Source organism: Rhinatrema bivittatum, chromosome 5, assembly GCF_901001135.1.
Source record: "Rhinatrema bivittatum chromosome 5, aRhiBiv1.1, whole genome shotgun sequence".
NCBI lineage: Eukaryota > Metazoa > Chordata > Amphibia > Gymnophiona > Rhinatrematidae > Rhinatrema > Rhinatrema bivittatum.
This window is the reverse complement of record NC_042619.1, coordinates 9,820,295-9,835,794: the sequence shown is the minus strand read 5'-3', so window position 1 is coordinate 9,835,794 and position 15,500 is coordinate 9,820,295. Positions and strand designations below refer to the sequence as shown.

Below are 15,500 nucleotides of genomic sequence, written 5' to 3'. Positions count from 1 at the left end.
TTCCATTCTTTTCTTTCAGCAGTTGAATAGTTTGTGCGCAGCAATTCTTTGCTTTCTCTTCTCATTCGTTTTTAAATCCCCCTCCTCCTTCCTCTTGCCCCTCCCTCTCACTGTGGTCTGTCCCAGAATGCACTGGGAGAGGACTGAAGGCCCCGCCTCCCTCAGCCCATCACAGCCACCTGCCCGCTCTGTACGGGGAGAGGCAAAAGCCCCACCTTAGGTGAGATGGGGCAGTTAAAGCCTAAAGCTTTCCCCTGGCAGCGATAAATCAGGCCCTCGGGGTTAATTCAGAGTAAGTTTCTGTTTAAATCAATAATCTGCTGAACAGAGACCACTCTCACCCCTCACTGCCTACCAGCCCTAAAACACAGAGAACAGACAGGAATTATCACAGACGTCGGAGCTCCCCTTTCATTATCCCCGTTACCTTTCTTTCAACTATTCTCTCCTGATTTACTATGGAGTAATTATGAAACAGTCCTGGTACTGTGCTCAAAGCCCAGCTCTGGTCTGGTGCCATTAAAGCCCGGTCTGCCTCTGCAGTGCCTGCAATCTCAAGTGCTGGATCCCTGAGTAACAATTTCTCACACAGGGAGCCCAAAGCCCAGCTCTGGTCTGGTGCTATTAAAGCCCGGTCTGCCTCTGCAGTGCCTGCAATCTCAAGTGCTGGATCCTGAGTAACAATTTCTCACACAGGGAGCCCAAAGCCCAGCTCTGGTCTGGTGCTATTAAAGCCCGGTCTGCCTCTGCAGTGCCTGCAATCTCAAGTGCTGGATCCTGAGTAACAATTTCTCACACAGGGAGCCCAAAGCCCAGCTCTGGTCTGGTGCTATTAAAGCCCGGTCTGCCTCTGCAGTGCCTGCAATCTCAAGTGCTGGATCCTGAGTAACAATTTCTCACACAGGGAGCCCAAAGCCCAGCTCTGGTCTGGTGCTATTAAAGCCCGGTCTGCCTCTGCAGTGCCTGCAATCTCCTACCTGAGCAGCAGCTCCTGCAGGCATTCTCCTCTCTCTGGGGGTCCCTGAAGCAGATTAGAAACGCCTTGGGGGCTCCTCTCTTGCAGGAGAGAAAGTCTCTTTCCTCCCTTGCTTGCTGGGCTCTTTCCCTACAGCACAGCAGCTCCTCCTCCTGCCGGCGCTCACTGATGACAGAGGGGGAGGAGAGTGGGGAGGGAGGTGCTCACTGATGACAGAGAGGGAGGAAAGTGGGGAGGGAGGTGCAGACTGGGAAGCAGAACAAGCTGGGCTGCTACAGATCCTCCCACAGAAACTACAGGGAGCAGAGACCTCATCTCAGCCCCAAATGCAAGAAACAGGCAGACCCTCCCCCAATACAGAATAAATGATCCCAGACTGGAAACAGAAAGCTGCAGGCAAAATCTAAACTGCAAACACCAGGGAGCCCGAATCTGCCTGCAGTGCAACCCTGGAGAAGGAGAAACAGAAATGCATTTCCTCCTGTGCTGTGCAGATACAAAGAGATCAGAGATGCACATTTCCCAGAGCTGAGATAGGAAATCCGAGACTTCCCACAAAAGAAGGAGCAGGAAAACCTCTTTATAATCCTGGGGAGAGAGGAGAAACAGCAGCAAAATGACATCTGAGCAGAGATAATAACGGAGCAGCCCCGAGCCTGAGACCTGCCCTGATATTGCGCTCTCTGTAACCTGGAACCTCACCTGACTCTTATTATTATTCTGATATTTTGCCTTTCTTTTCTCTATCTTTTATTCTAATCGTTTTGGGGCAAATACCCAAACACTAAGAAGGTCCCAAGCTCCTGTTGCTAGCTTTGTTGATTAATCCAAATTTTTGGTACAGGAGCGCCTTAGGTAAGTAACATTGACAGCCATTTAAACCCTCAGTTATGGGGCCAAAAAGTGCTCCAGAGGCTGATGGGGACTTTTTCAACCAATCACAACTAAGAAGGACCATGACGTATGAGATATCAGAGAAAATAATGCCACTCGAGTTCAGCATTCAAACCGGCTGGAGAAACAGGCGAGGGTGTATATCCATTTGTGTTCCCTTCTGATTAAGGTGGTCGCTAGATCCCCTCCCCTCACCGTAGGTTTACCAACATCAATTATCATAAATCGTAGATCTGACAATGTGTGTGAGAACTGCATCCAATGCGATACCAAAGGAGCCTTTCCCTTACCTGTCTTCATAGAGGATTTATGTTCGATAATACGGGTTTTAATTTTACGAGAAGTTTTACCAACATACAGTTTTTCACACGGACAACTAATTATATATACAACCCCCAGAGAGTCACAGTCTGTATTGTTATATAATTTGTAAACTTTCTTGGAAGTGGGATGTATAAATTCAGTTACAGTGAAGGTGTGATCACACACTGAACAATGCCCACATGGCTTGTGCATTCCTATGCAAGACCTAATGTCGACATCGGAGTATGTTGAATGTACTAATGTATCCCGTATATTTTTACCTCTACGGTAGGTAAACCTAAGGTCACTATGGAAATGTTGTTCCAATGATAAAGCTATCCAATGTTTTTTGATGATCTGCGAAATAGTTTTACTAACAAAAGGGCAATATACAATTAACCTGGGGACTAGTGTCCCTACTCTGCTGTAAAAATAATAAATCCCTGTTGCTGGGGTACTCTCTTTGTTGAAACCAAGACTGCATCTGCTTAGCTTGGTTCATATAGTCCTGCTTCATGGTGCAGAGCAATCTTGAGTCTTAAAAATTGATTTGTCGGAATGTTATTTTTAAGACTTCACGGATGGAACCCCATATCAGAACCCGTGGCAATGAATGAACAAGACTTGGTGTTCAATTTGTCTTCCAGGACACTTTCCACTATTGAGCTTAGAATACTTAGGAAGGGTTTATCATTTGTCCCCACAGTGGTGCCAGACCAATTTGACATTCAAGTCCACCTTTTTTTAGGTCATTGAAAATCAAGGCCTTCTTCAAAGACTCACCCCCTGCCCCAGACTCATCATTAGTTTTTCCGAAGTCTAAATGGGTCCCTCCAGAGCCATATGACCCTACACTAGTGATCTTTGAAAAATTGGTGCAAGATGAGATCAATGGGCTGAAAAATAATAAACAGTATACACTACAACCTTAGTAAAGATGAAAATAATGCTTTGAGGGCCTTAGCTTGGGACCCAAATATAGTCATAAAACCTGCTGATAAGGGAGGGGGAATAGTCTTAATGAATAGTTCAGACTACGTGTCTGAAAATAGACGTCAATTAAGTGACACTCTATCATACAGACCTCTTGTAAATGACCCCACGGATGAGTTAAAAACTTTGATTCAAGGTATGGTTCAGGAGGCAGTAGAGCGCAAATATATTACCCCACGAGAGTCACAGTTTCTCATTGTTCAACATCCAGTGGCTCCAGTGTTTTATACAGTGCCGAAAATCCATAAGACGTTACACAACCCACCAGGACGGCCCATAGTCTCAGGGATTGGCTCAGTTCTTGAGCCGCTGTCAAAGTTTGTGGATGTCTTTCTTAAACCTTTTGTGTCCCTTTGTATGTCCTATGTGAGGGACTCAGCCCATCTCATCACTATACTAAATGATAGTGACCCCCCACGAGACATGTTTTCTAGCCACATTGGACATAACATCTCTGTACACGAGTATTCCGCAGGAGGAAGCCTTGGTAGTGATAGAGAAAACTTTAGAATTACGCACAGTTCATAAACGGGTACCAACAGGGTTCCTAGTGGATTTAGCCAGGTTAGCTTTGACTCGGAATTATTTTCTGTTCCAAGGAGAATTTTTTCAGCAAATTAAGGGCACGGCAATGGAGGCCACTATGGCCCCGAGCCTAGCCTGTCTATATGTGGCGGACTTCGAAGAGCAATACATCTACACATCAGAGTGGCAATCTTGTATACACCAGTGGCCAAGGTACATTGACGATATCTTGGTGATTTGGGAGGGGACGGAGACCCAGTTTCACAATTTTATGGAGTGGTTAAACGAATGTAACCTAATCTGCAGTTTAATTATGTTATTCACCCTAATCGAGTTTCATTTTTAGATGTTCAAATTATGTACAAAGATAAGAGTTTGCAGACATCTATTCATCGGAAGGCTACTGACCATAACACACTGTTAGCTTATGACAGGTTCCATCCGTGAAGTCTTAAAAAGAACATTCCGACAGATCAATTTTTAAGACTCAGATGGCTCTGCACCACGAAGCAGGAATTATATGAACCAAGCTAAGCAGATGCAGTCTTGGTTTCAACAAAGAGAGTACCCCGGCCCTATTTTGAGAAGAGCTTTTAAACAAGCTTTGAATGTCAACAGGGATTTATTATTTTTACAGCAGAGTAGAGACACTAGTCCCCAGGTTAATTGTATATTGTCCTTTTCAACTGTTAGTAAAACTATTTCGCAGATCATCAAAAAACATTGGATAGCTTTATCATTGGAACAACATTTCCATAGTGACCTTAGGTTTACCTACCGTAGAGGTAAAAATATACAGGATACATTAGTACATTCAACATACTCCGATGTCGACATTAGGTCTTGCATAGGAATGCACAAACCATGTGGGCATTGTTCAGTGTGTGATCACACCTTCACTGTAACTGAATTTATACATCCAACTTCCAAGAAAGTTTATAAATTATACAACAATACAGACTGTGACTCTCTGGGGGTTGTAGATATAATTAGTTGTCCGTGTGAAAAACTGTATGTTGGTAAAACGTCTCGTAAAATTAAAACCCGTATTATCGAACATAAATCCTCTTGCCGCATTGATGAATAAAAATATTATATTGAAGTTGTGACCAGTAAAGACTATTTTGCACTTATATTCGTAGAGCCAGTAGCTCCTGTGACATCGTAAGGGCAAGGCTATTGGCGCCATTTTGAATATTGGCAGCCGACGCCCTGAGTGCAGGAGATCGCTCCAGACCCCCGCTGGACCACCAGGGACTGTTGGCAAGTCTTGGGGAGGTCAGGAGTCCGGCGCCATCTTGTGCTCCTACCATGTGACAAGGGCTGACCAATGGCACCGGTAGCCCCTGTGACAGCGTAAGGGCAAAGGGCTATCGGTGCCATTTTGAGTCATAGCAGGCCCAACAGCATGGAGGGAGAGATCGCTCACGGGACCCCGCTGAACCACCAGGGACTTTTAGTAAGTCTTGGGGAGGGATCGGGATGGTGGTGGGGGGGGGGGGGTGTAAGAAAGTAAAAGTTAAGGGTTGGGGTGGGTTTTTTTCCCCGATTCGTGTTTTTTTTTTTTAATTCATTTTTCCGGTTTCGAGTTCCAGGTTCGTTTTTGGTAAAAAACGATCCGTGGGAAAACGATATTTCCCACGAAGCGCTAGAACCGAAACCCGACCCGAGCCAGAAAAACGAAGCTCATCTCTAGCCCCTAACCCCTATACTAATACCTGAACCTCACCTCGAGTTACTAGGTGGGCTTCCCATAGAGATATAAATACCTATCTAGGGAGAGGGCATTATGGCCAGTCTCTCTCTCTCTCTCTATTCTGGAACTTACCGTAATACTTGTGCTAAGATAGTGCACTTTTTGATAAATCCAGGTCTCAGGTTGTAAGCCCTCTGGGGATAGGGAAATACCTACAGTACCTGAATGTAAACCACTTTGAAGTGCTGAATAAAGTATGAAAAGCGGAATATAAATAAATAATAAATACATTTAAAAACAAGCACAAATCAGGTCTTTTATGTGCACTAAACATCATTTGTGCTGGTCTGTGCATGAAATCTGATTTGTACCCACCAAAATCCTTTCAGCACAGAAAACATGTGAAAGTGAAAAGTAAGGTAAGCCCTGTCCTATGGGGTAATGGGCGATCTGCAGGTCTTTCAAATCATTCCCCCCTCCCTAAACAGAATAAAAGGCAGATGTTGGATCGCATGATCAAATCCACTGTTAAAAGCAGATTTATCCCGCTCACTCATTAATGCACACTCAATTAATCAGACACGTTGACTGGATTAGCGAGGATAATCCTGATGTACTGTGCGATCTGAAGCTCGGATGGGGAGGAGGTGGCTGGGGGCTTCGAGTTTATAGAAAGGCATCTCAGTGTCACACATGAAGAGTGACGTTTCATCTCCGTACGAGCTTCTCGTTCTGTCTGCAGGAGGGATTGGGAGCCTAGGGGCACGTTACTGTCCTCCTGGGCTACAACTCATCATTTGTCTCTACTAATTGAAACCCCGGTGTCCGGTAACATCGATTTAAACAATTCTCTAATTGGCGTGGATGTTTATTTGCACATAGATCAATGCCCATTGCCATCTCACTGTATAACCATACGTTCTCATTCTCCAGTTTTTTCTGTCCTTTATTTCCTGGCTACTCTAGCCCCCAAGTTCTCTCTCCCTGTTATTTGTATCTGCGCCTCGGCCTTCCTGTTATATGGTTTTGTTCAGTTAACCCCTAAGTTTGATGTAAACCGGCCTGATATGAAGCTTGTCATGAAGTTCGGTATAGAAAAATGTTAAATAAAATAAATAAAATAAACTATTTGAACGCCATGCATACTATTGGGTTTCAACCAATGGTGGAGTGTTTGACCCATGAGAAAGGTCATACATTAGACCTTAGCCTAGGTCACTCTTTACTAGTGGACACATACTTTCATTTGGATGTAAAAAGAATCATTAGTGTTTGCCATTTAATGTGTAAGTACCATTGAATCAGAATAAGAAATGATTGCCAAAAAGGCAGCAGGTGCAATGAGGATATATTGATCCCGACCAGCTTAGTGCCATCTGGGCTCCTGGTTTGGCTCAAATGGAGCATTTAGATGTGACTCAAGCAGTGGATTTCCGGGTACACTCTCTAAGTACGGCTGTAGATCAGACGTGCGACACCTCATCACCGGTACATGGCTCCCTGGTTTTACAAAACATTACAAGAGCAATAACAGAATAGCATAAATATGAATGACCGTGGTAGAAAACATATTCCCGGAATACAATACCATCCTTAATCCTTATAGGATAGCGATCGACAATGCACAAAAACTTTATTTTTGCATCCAAATTCAATCAGCAATAAATAAGCCACTTGGGAAAGCTCTTCCAAACAACAACTCAGGATCAGCCAGACTTCACAAATGTTCTCTGCTCAGTTTGCTGAATATTTCTGAAACAAAGCAGATTTGTTCTTTAAGAACGTTACTAGGAATATGATTTTGCCTCTTGATGATCCACCAGGGGATGACCCAAATGGGAGACTTTTTCTGAGCTCTCACTTCTGGAGGTAGACCAGTGCATTTCTTCCTTAAATAATTCCAGTTCACCTATTAATCCATGCTCAATGGCAACTTTGAAGGTTTTTAGAGGCAATGGAACCATCTGTCGCTAAAATTATTAGTGCTTCACTGATGACTTGTTCTTTACGATCATGCCTAAAATGTACTATAGTCAGAGCACTTCCAAAGAAACATACCTTAGATCCGGAGCAATTAGGAAGTTACAGAACAATTTCTTCTCTGTCTTACTTGAACAAGGTGCTGGAAACTGCAGTTCTCAGACAATTGCAGTTCTAAGACAATTGAGTTTTCTAGATCAATATTGGTTTGGTTTTAGAAAATATCATAGTACTGAGATTTGACATTTGTCCAGCACTGATGTGATAAAAAAGAGGTTCTGACCAAGGGATTAAATATCTTCTGATACTAATTGACATCGCCATTGCATTTGATAGAGTGGATCATCATGTTATGGTAGAGCTTGGGGTGGATAATAGATTATAGGTTGAGATCAGGAATAGGAAAATGTTAGGCTAGAATAATTGTGTTAGGATTTGTAGGTATGTGAACCCTGGGCTGAGGTGAGAGATGGAATAGTCCACAAGGGGGAGCCCTGTGGACCTCACCATCAGGAGGCGTGGTCTAGTAGGACGTCAGACCCTGCTGTGGAACAGAGTCTTTCTTGAGAAAATAGAGAAACACTGCCTATGAGATGGGGAGTGCAGGAGATAAGCCACAAAGTCTGTGCAGTAGGGTATACCCAAGGAATGCCTCTGGAGAAACTCCAGCAATGGTCCACCGAGTGGGGTACACCGGAGGTGGTCCTCGTAGAGATAGTCCACAGTGCGGGGTACACCGATGAGGAATCAGTCTCAAACGAGATGGTATGGTAGTGGCCCGCAGTGCGGGGTACGCCAGAGACGTCTCCACACTAGAGATGGTAGGGTAGTGGACTGTAGAAGAGAGAGTACTCACAGTAGATGAGGTTCCAGGAGAAGCCCCAGGAATGGGGCGGCAAGTCCAAGGTGAAAGGTCCTCCAAGGAATGGATAGCCAGAGACGAGGAGGGCCCCCAAGGAGCGGTGTTAAGTGCTAAATCAGCTTAAAGGCACTGCCCCATGAGCACAAAGGTACCATACCAAATTTAGTAGAAACAAATTTAAGTTTATTATTGCATATCAATAAGCAATGCTGGTACCTTCGGGAGGTACAGAGTCACAGTTCTCAGCACTACTCTGTGTCTCCCTGAATGTCAGTGAGTGCTGCTTTTTTATAGGTAAAACATACAATAATCCCTAATATGGATCTATGAGAGCACCATGTATTAAGTTTCTTGTGTCAAAACAAGATAAATTAAACCTAAGTTACCCTGATTCCCCTCCCAAATTGAGGCCCACTTGCCAGATGTTCACATCAATCTTCTGTTAGTCCTTTGTCCTGTCAGGTTTTAACCCTCAGGGAGGTTTCCAAGACTCTGGTTTCACTGGTACCAATTAGTGGAAACATTAGCCTGTGAGATTCTAACCTTTTCCTCCTGCTTTTCTGTGACCCCATGACCTTCCATCATACATTTTTGACATCTTGTGCTGCAGTCCAGATGTCTCCTGTAGTTTCTCCAAATCAGAGTCAATAGGGCAGTTAAGGTTTCCATGGCCAGAACTGCATGCAAGCCAAGGTAGCAAAGGATTCTGGGTGAGCCATAGTCTCCATGTTGGTCTCAGACTCAGGCACACATATCATTTCCCTCTTGTGCCACTTTCAAATGGCAAGAGTGGCACACCCAAGCATCAGAGAGGGTGACAGGTCTGTGAGGATAGTCCATGGCAAGTAGGCCTAGAAGTGTAGTCTAGCAACTAACCCTTGGTTTGTATTGGGTATTTAGAGCATTGCATGTGTCCCTCTAGATCTTTAATAATTTACGTGATACTCACATAGATATAAGCATTCCTCAGATAGCAAACGGCAGCATTAAGGCTGAGTTACAATAAAGGTCATTCAGCGTGTGGAACTGCAAGCACGACTGCATTATCATGACATTAGTCTTAAACTTTAGTTTACATTACATGAGCATAGAAGGACAGTATGAAACAACTAAACAACTTGTAAAAGGAAGAAATTGTTCTTCTAGGGTACAGGGAGAATGATGATAGGCAGGCCTGTATAGCGAACAAAAAAGAAAAGAAGAAAGACATTATAGGAAAAATGTTTGAAATCTCATATAGTATTGTCTAAGTCAAGAAAGCACACAATAGTGTTAGAACCAGCATAAGGATAAAAAGAACAATGATAATTTATTATGGAAGAAGGTATAGAAAATAGAGTTGCCCATCCCTGCTACATTGAGCACCATTTATAATGGGTGAGTCTCTGCAAGGAGGACAATCTCATACTGAGCACCAGGGACAGAAGTAGAAAGGGGTTGAAAAACATAAGACATGTTCTGGTCATAGGCAGCAATAGGAATATAGGTAAACAGAAGTGCCACAATACCAAACGCAGGCTGCAAAAGAAGAAATAACAGAAAAGACTCATGCGGGGCACCAGCAGTAGGGCAAGCAAGAGAATGATAAAAACAGGAAGCATTCGGTAGTTGCAATTAGCTGCATTCCTTACAGTAAACAGAACTGCACGTATTTGACATTTGCTGGCATGCAGTCCATACATCCCTCTTGAACCTTGAATCACCGCTGAGACGACAAAGTTCACAACAGGGAAGGGAAAATCCAGAGAAAAGGACAGTGGGCAAACAATAAGGAACTCTCTGGAACATTTGATCCACACCAAGACATATCACACTGGAAAATGGCAAGCAGTGGGACAGGGTGATTGGTTAGTGTGATCAAATCAGCTTTCATAGATAAAGGTAAAGGAGAACATATCAAATAATCATTTGGCTGACTCAGCAAGTATACATATTAGAAGTTATAGAACTGGAAAATACTACGAAACACTTGGAATGTAGAGACTAATAAAAATCGCATTAATTCAGACTGTGTCATTAACTTGAAAATCTAAATAGTGGCATCTGCAAATAGGTACATAACTAGATATTGACCAGGTATATCATAAATATAATTTTGTTATGATAAACATAATTTTGTTATGATAATCAGTTATCACATGTCAAATAAAGGTACATTGCCTCAGAAAACAAAGGAAACCAGATTCTAGGTAAGGCCACCCTCATTAGAACAAGAACAACATAAAGAGAAAATCAGGTATAAAGTGTAAGCACTTCAGTCCATATAATGAAGGGTGCAAGATGACTACTGTGGCAAAGGATGAGATGATTTCTGAAATCACTGACAAATGGGTATACAGTTCTCTCAGCATGGTGCATTTTTGATAGCGGAGCAGAGCCTCTTAACTCATTATTAAGTTAGATGCATATGTTATGAATTAAAGCTTAATATAAGAGTAAAACAAATTCAAATTAATAAATGAGAAAATCCTATCATGTCAATAACTCCCTGCCTCTAATAATCCCTAAATATACTATTACTGATCTGCATAATATTCCTACTTAATTATAAGGTAGCATGCAATAGTCCAAACCACAAACAACTTAGGTTCTCAGACATTACATAAAAACATATTTCACTGAACTGACCACATAAATTCATTCATTCATTCATTGCGACTGAAGAATGCAATGACACACAGATAACACATAAAGACAAACAACAATTGACAAATATTTGAGCTCAAAAATTAGACCAAAAAGTATTGGAAAGTGTTTGGATATTGTTTGGAAAGTGTTTGGATCGATCCAAAATAAAACAAAAGTCAGAATTAAAATAGATCTATTTAAAAATGAAAAGAAATCAAACTGGGAAAAAAATGTAATCTTCAAGCGTTACATCTCACATGGAAGAGAAGGCTTTATGTCCTGGAAAATATAAAATAAAATCTGGCATATGACAAAATTAATGTAATGATTACAGTTTCCTTGAAACTGAACATTCTGATATGCCTTAATTCAGCAAAGAGCAGTCATGAAGCTACTTTCTTGTTTCTATAGTTATACCTCTAGGAGGCGCTACCATAAGGTGTGGTGTGATAGCTGCTCTCCATCTGCAAATATAAAACCTCTGTTCCATTTCCTAAGGTGATAATGTATAAGAGAGAAAACAATCTAAATCAGCATATATGGTTAAATTATGTTGCAAATTACTGCTACAAACATGACAGACCCATCAGTAAACCATTGCCTGGAGTCCTGTATTTCTGAATTTTTTAATTGGAATCTCATTGGGTAAAGGCAAGACTGAGATATACGTTATCATTAGGATATGACATACTATACTTTAGCATTGATTATATGTATATACGTTTTTTCTTTTTTTTTTCTCTGACATCTAATTAAATAACTCATATCCTTAATCTATTTTCTTCTCTTACACATTACCATAGCATAACTCCATCCACTAACATACCCTGAACATCACACAATTTACAGTGTCAAGCAAACAAAAACTATTCCAAAAGAAGAGTTCCTTCAGTTCAGTTTAAAAACAACTTCCCTACTCACATTTCTTTTTCTCTGCTTCAAAGAGGAGTGAATTCCTGAGGGTGGGGCTGCTCCAGTAAACAACAATCTACATATTTTACTTTACACTTCAGTCTATAGTTTATTAACAAAACACTTTACACACCCACATCTGGCAGAGCAAATATCTTGTTAACCTGTAGAAATAAAATCTCATGTACAGAGAAAAGTTTGATTCATCTTTTAAATCTAATCACATGGGAAGACAAAGACGGCTACCTGATACCTTTTGATTTCTAACTGAAGCAGGAAACTACTGTGAATATTTTACCTAACTTAAAAAGAAAGAAATCCCATTCTGTTCTAACCACATGATTTTTTATTTATTAAGCAAAGGCGGCGGAAAGCAGAAAAGTAAAAATGAAGCTTTTCATCTCTATCAGATCTCTATAGAAACAATTACAAATATCTGCTTTGTTCAAAAAGCAAAGCACTCCAAAACTAATTGCATGTTTCAATTCATTCTGCCATACAGGTTCCTTCCCTAAATAAACAGTATCTATATTATTTCATTACATATAATAGGGATAAAATATCAAAATTTATAAACACAGACATCTAACAAGCATTCCAGTCTGATTCAGGACCAAAACATACATTATATGCAGAGAAAAGGGACAAGACAGCTTCAGAGCCGTGCACCTTCCTTATCTAACACACATACAAGTATTTATTTACCCATCGTTTAAAGAAACCATACCTTATTAGTTTCTGTCCAAATTCAATGCTAGCCATCAAGAGAAAGCCGACCAGACCAAACGTTTGTAAGCAATCTACTAAGTTAAATTCACTTTCTGTAGAAATCAACTCATTTCTCCACAACCTTAATTCCTGATCAGTCTGTTTATAACTTTCAAACAGAAGCAATTCATTTAAACCAGTTCTCCCCACTGTTCCTACTTGTGCATAATTTTGAGATTTACATAATTCCCGCTTCCTCATATCTTCCAACACAGTTAATTCTCCAGCTCCCAGTGTCCTTTCAAATGCTAAAACTTCCATGGCAGGTGTAACTTGAGACTGCGGTAATTCCTAGAGCGGTTGCCCACTCACTGCAAAGCGTTACCCCGTGGCAGCAATCCGCTCAGAGCCCTGCAAGCACAGCGAGGACTTAAAACAGAGGACTAACTGTTGCTGTCTTAAACCTCTTTGTAATGTGCTCCAAAACAAATTTGTTAACAACTATACAAGCAAACGAACCAGAATCACTACTAATAAGCTTTCATTAAGTATACTAGAAAGAAATCCCCACACCAAAATCAAAATAAATAGTGCACTTTTATCTACAATTGGCCAAAGAAAATCTCTTACTTGCTAGCAACAAAATTATACTTACATACAAATCTGTCTTTCGCTCACCACAGGGTGCAAGTAGTCTCTCTCTTTTGTCTGTCTCCGGGTATTACTTTTCAGTGGACAGCCAAAATATTCTGTCTGTCTGTCTGTCGGTCTCTGGGCATCACGTCTGAATAAACATCCAGAAATCTTTATCTGGGTAACTTCCTTCGGATGAGAGCCAATTGATGTCCGAGTACCAGTGTTGAATCTGAACCTGTCCACCAGATTCAGACGCAAGACTACACACTGCATGGTGACCTCAGCCCCACTGAGACCCATCTGGGGTGCCAAAATGATAAGTGATAAATCAGATAAAGGCACTGCCCCATGAACACAAAGGTACCATACCAAATTTAGTAGAAACAAATTTAAGTTTATTATTGCATATCAATAAGCAATGCTGGTACCTTCGGGAGGTACAGAGTCGCAGTTCTCAGCACTACTCTGTGTCTCCCTGAATGTCAGTGAGTGCTGCTTTTTTATAGGTAAAACATACAATAATCCCTAATAGGGATCTATGAGAGCACCACATATTAAGTTTCTTGTGTCAAAACAAGATGAATTAAACCTAAGTTACCCTGATCCCCTTCCCAAATTGAGGCCCACTTGCCTGATGTTCACATCAATCTTCTGTTAGTCCTTTGTCCTGTCAGGTTTTCACCCTCAGGGAGGTTTCCAAGACTCTGGTTTCGCTGGTACCAATTAGTGGAAACAGCCTGTGAGATTCTAACCATTTCTTCCTGCTTTTCTATGACCCCATGACCTTCCATCATAAGTTTCTGACATCTCCTGCTGCAGTCCAGATGTCTCCTGTAGTTTCTCCAAATCAGGGTCAATAGGGCAGTTAAGGTTCCCATGACCAGAACTGCAAGCAAGCCAAGGTAGCAAAGGATTCTGGGTGAGCCATAGTCTCCATGTTGGTCTCAGACTCAGGCACACATATCAGCGGTTACCCAGCAGCGTCTCACGCCAAAGTACAGGAACAGAAGTCCGAAGTGAGTGGAGAGGAGTCGGCAAGGACGGAACTCATTGCCAAGACGTAAGTGGGTTGGGCCAACAGGCTTAAATATCCTGGCAGGGTGATGTCATCCGGAGGGGATGCCTCCGAGGTTCCCGCCATGACGTGGATAAGGCTGGCCGATGCGAGCGTGCGCCTAAGGAATCCCGAGTCAAAGATGGTGATCGGCAGCGTCCACAGAGGCCCGAGAGTGGTAGGCAGACCGGCGACAGCTTGCGGAGGCCGTGAGTCTTCCCCAAGGAGACAAGGCAGCAAAGAAAGAGGTGAGCACTGGTGGTCACCTCTTGCACCTAAAGCTCGGCAGAAACAGATGTGAGACAACAGACTAACCTCCGGCCATGACACTGCCTGAGCCCTAGCAGAATGAGCCCTAACCTGAGTAGGCAATGGCTTTTCAGGATCCACATATGCAGCTGTGACCACCTCCTTAATCCAACGAGCTATGGTAACCTACGAAGCTGGAGCGCCCTGCTTATTCCTGCCATGGCCATCCATCTTTTGAAAAGGTTCAGAAACTTCCAAATACCGGACGACAAGTTGCTTGACATCCAAGGAGTGCAAAAGGCAAAACTCCTCCGCATCCCTGCCCTTATCCAGGGATGGCATGGAGACGGACTGATTCAAATGGAAGTCCAAGACTACCTTGGGCGAGAAGGATGGATCAGTGCGCAGCTGTAACGCCCCCAGAGTCACCTGAATGAATGATTCCCAGCAAGACAAGGCCTGCAGCTCAGAAATCTGATGCACAGAACATATAAAAAACTATAAATAAATAAATAAATAAATATAAGCACCAGGAACACTGTCTTCAAAGTCAAAAACTGTAAGGAAAGGCTACTCAATGGATGGAACACAGGGCCTGCCAAAAACCCCAGCACCAAATTAAGACTCTTCAATGGAACCGGTAACCTCAAGGGAGGGATAAGGTGCTTCACTCCCTTCAAATCAGGATGAGATGACAAGGAAACAGGCAAGAGCCTCAATCTGCACCTTCAGGGAATTAAGGGCCAATCCCTTATTCAACCCATCCTGCAAAAAATCCAGAATGAGAGGGATCTTAACTGAACGAGGAAGAACACCCTGCTCCTCACACCAGGCCTCAAAAACTCTCCAAACCTGCACATAAGCAAAGGAAGTGGAGAATGTGCGAGCACGGAATAAAGTGACAGTCACCACAGAGGAATAACCACACTTTAACAGGTGAGCCCTCTCAAGGGCCAAACCGTAAGAGAGAAGAGAGTTGGATCCTCATGAAGAACCGGTCCCTGCTGAAGGAGATCCATGTGCAGTGGAAGACAAAGGTTGGCCTCCAGCAGGAGTCATCGCAAATCCGCATACCACGGTCGCA

At 42.5% G+C, this 15,500-nt stretch overlaps 1 protein-coding gene across 1 annotated transcript in view; it reads right to left on the bottom strand.

Moving 5' to 3' along the window:
• Window positions 1–8,380: 8,380 nt before the first annotated feature.
• The window catches only part of LOC115091788 (gastrula zinc finger protein XlCGF8.2DB-like), a 32,739-nt gene continuing 25,619 nt past the window's right edge, over window positions 8,381–15,500 (bottom strand). Inside the window, exon 4 of the transcript XR_003856816.1 lies at window positions 8,381–9,403. The gene's annotated coding sequence lies outside the window, so the exon portion shown is untranslated. The remainder of the gene's footprint in view (window positions 9,404–15,500) is intronic.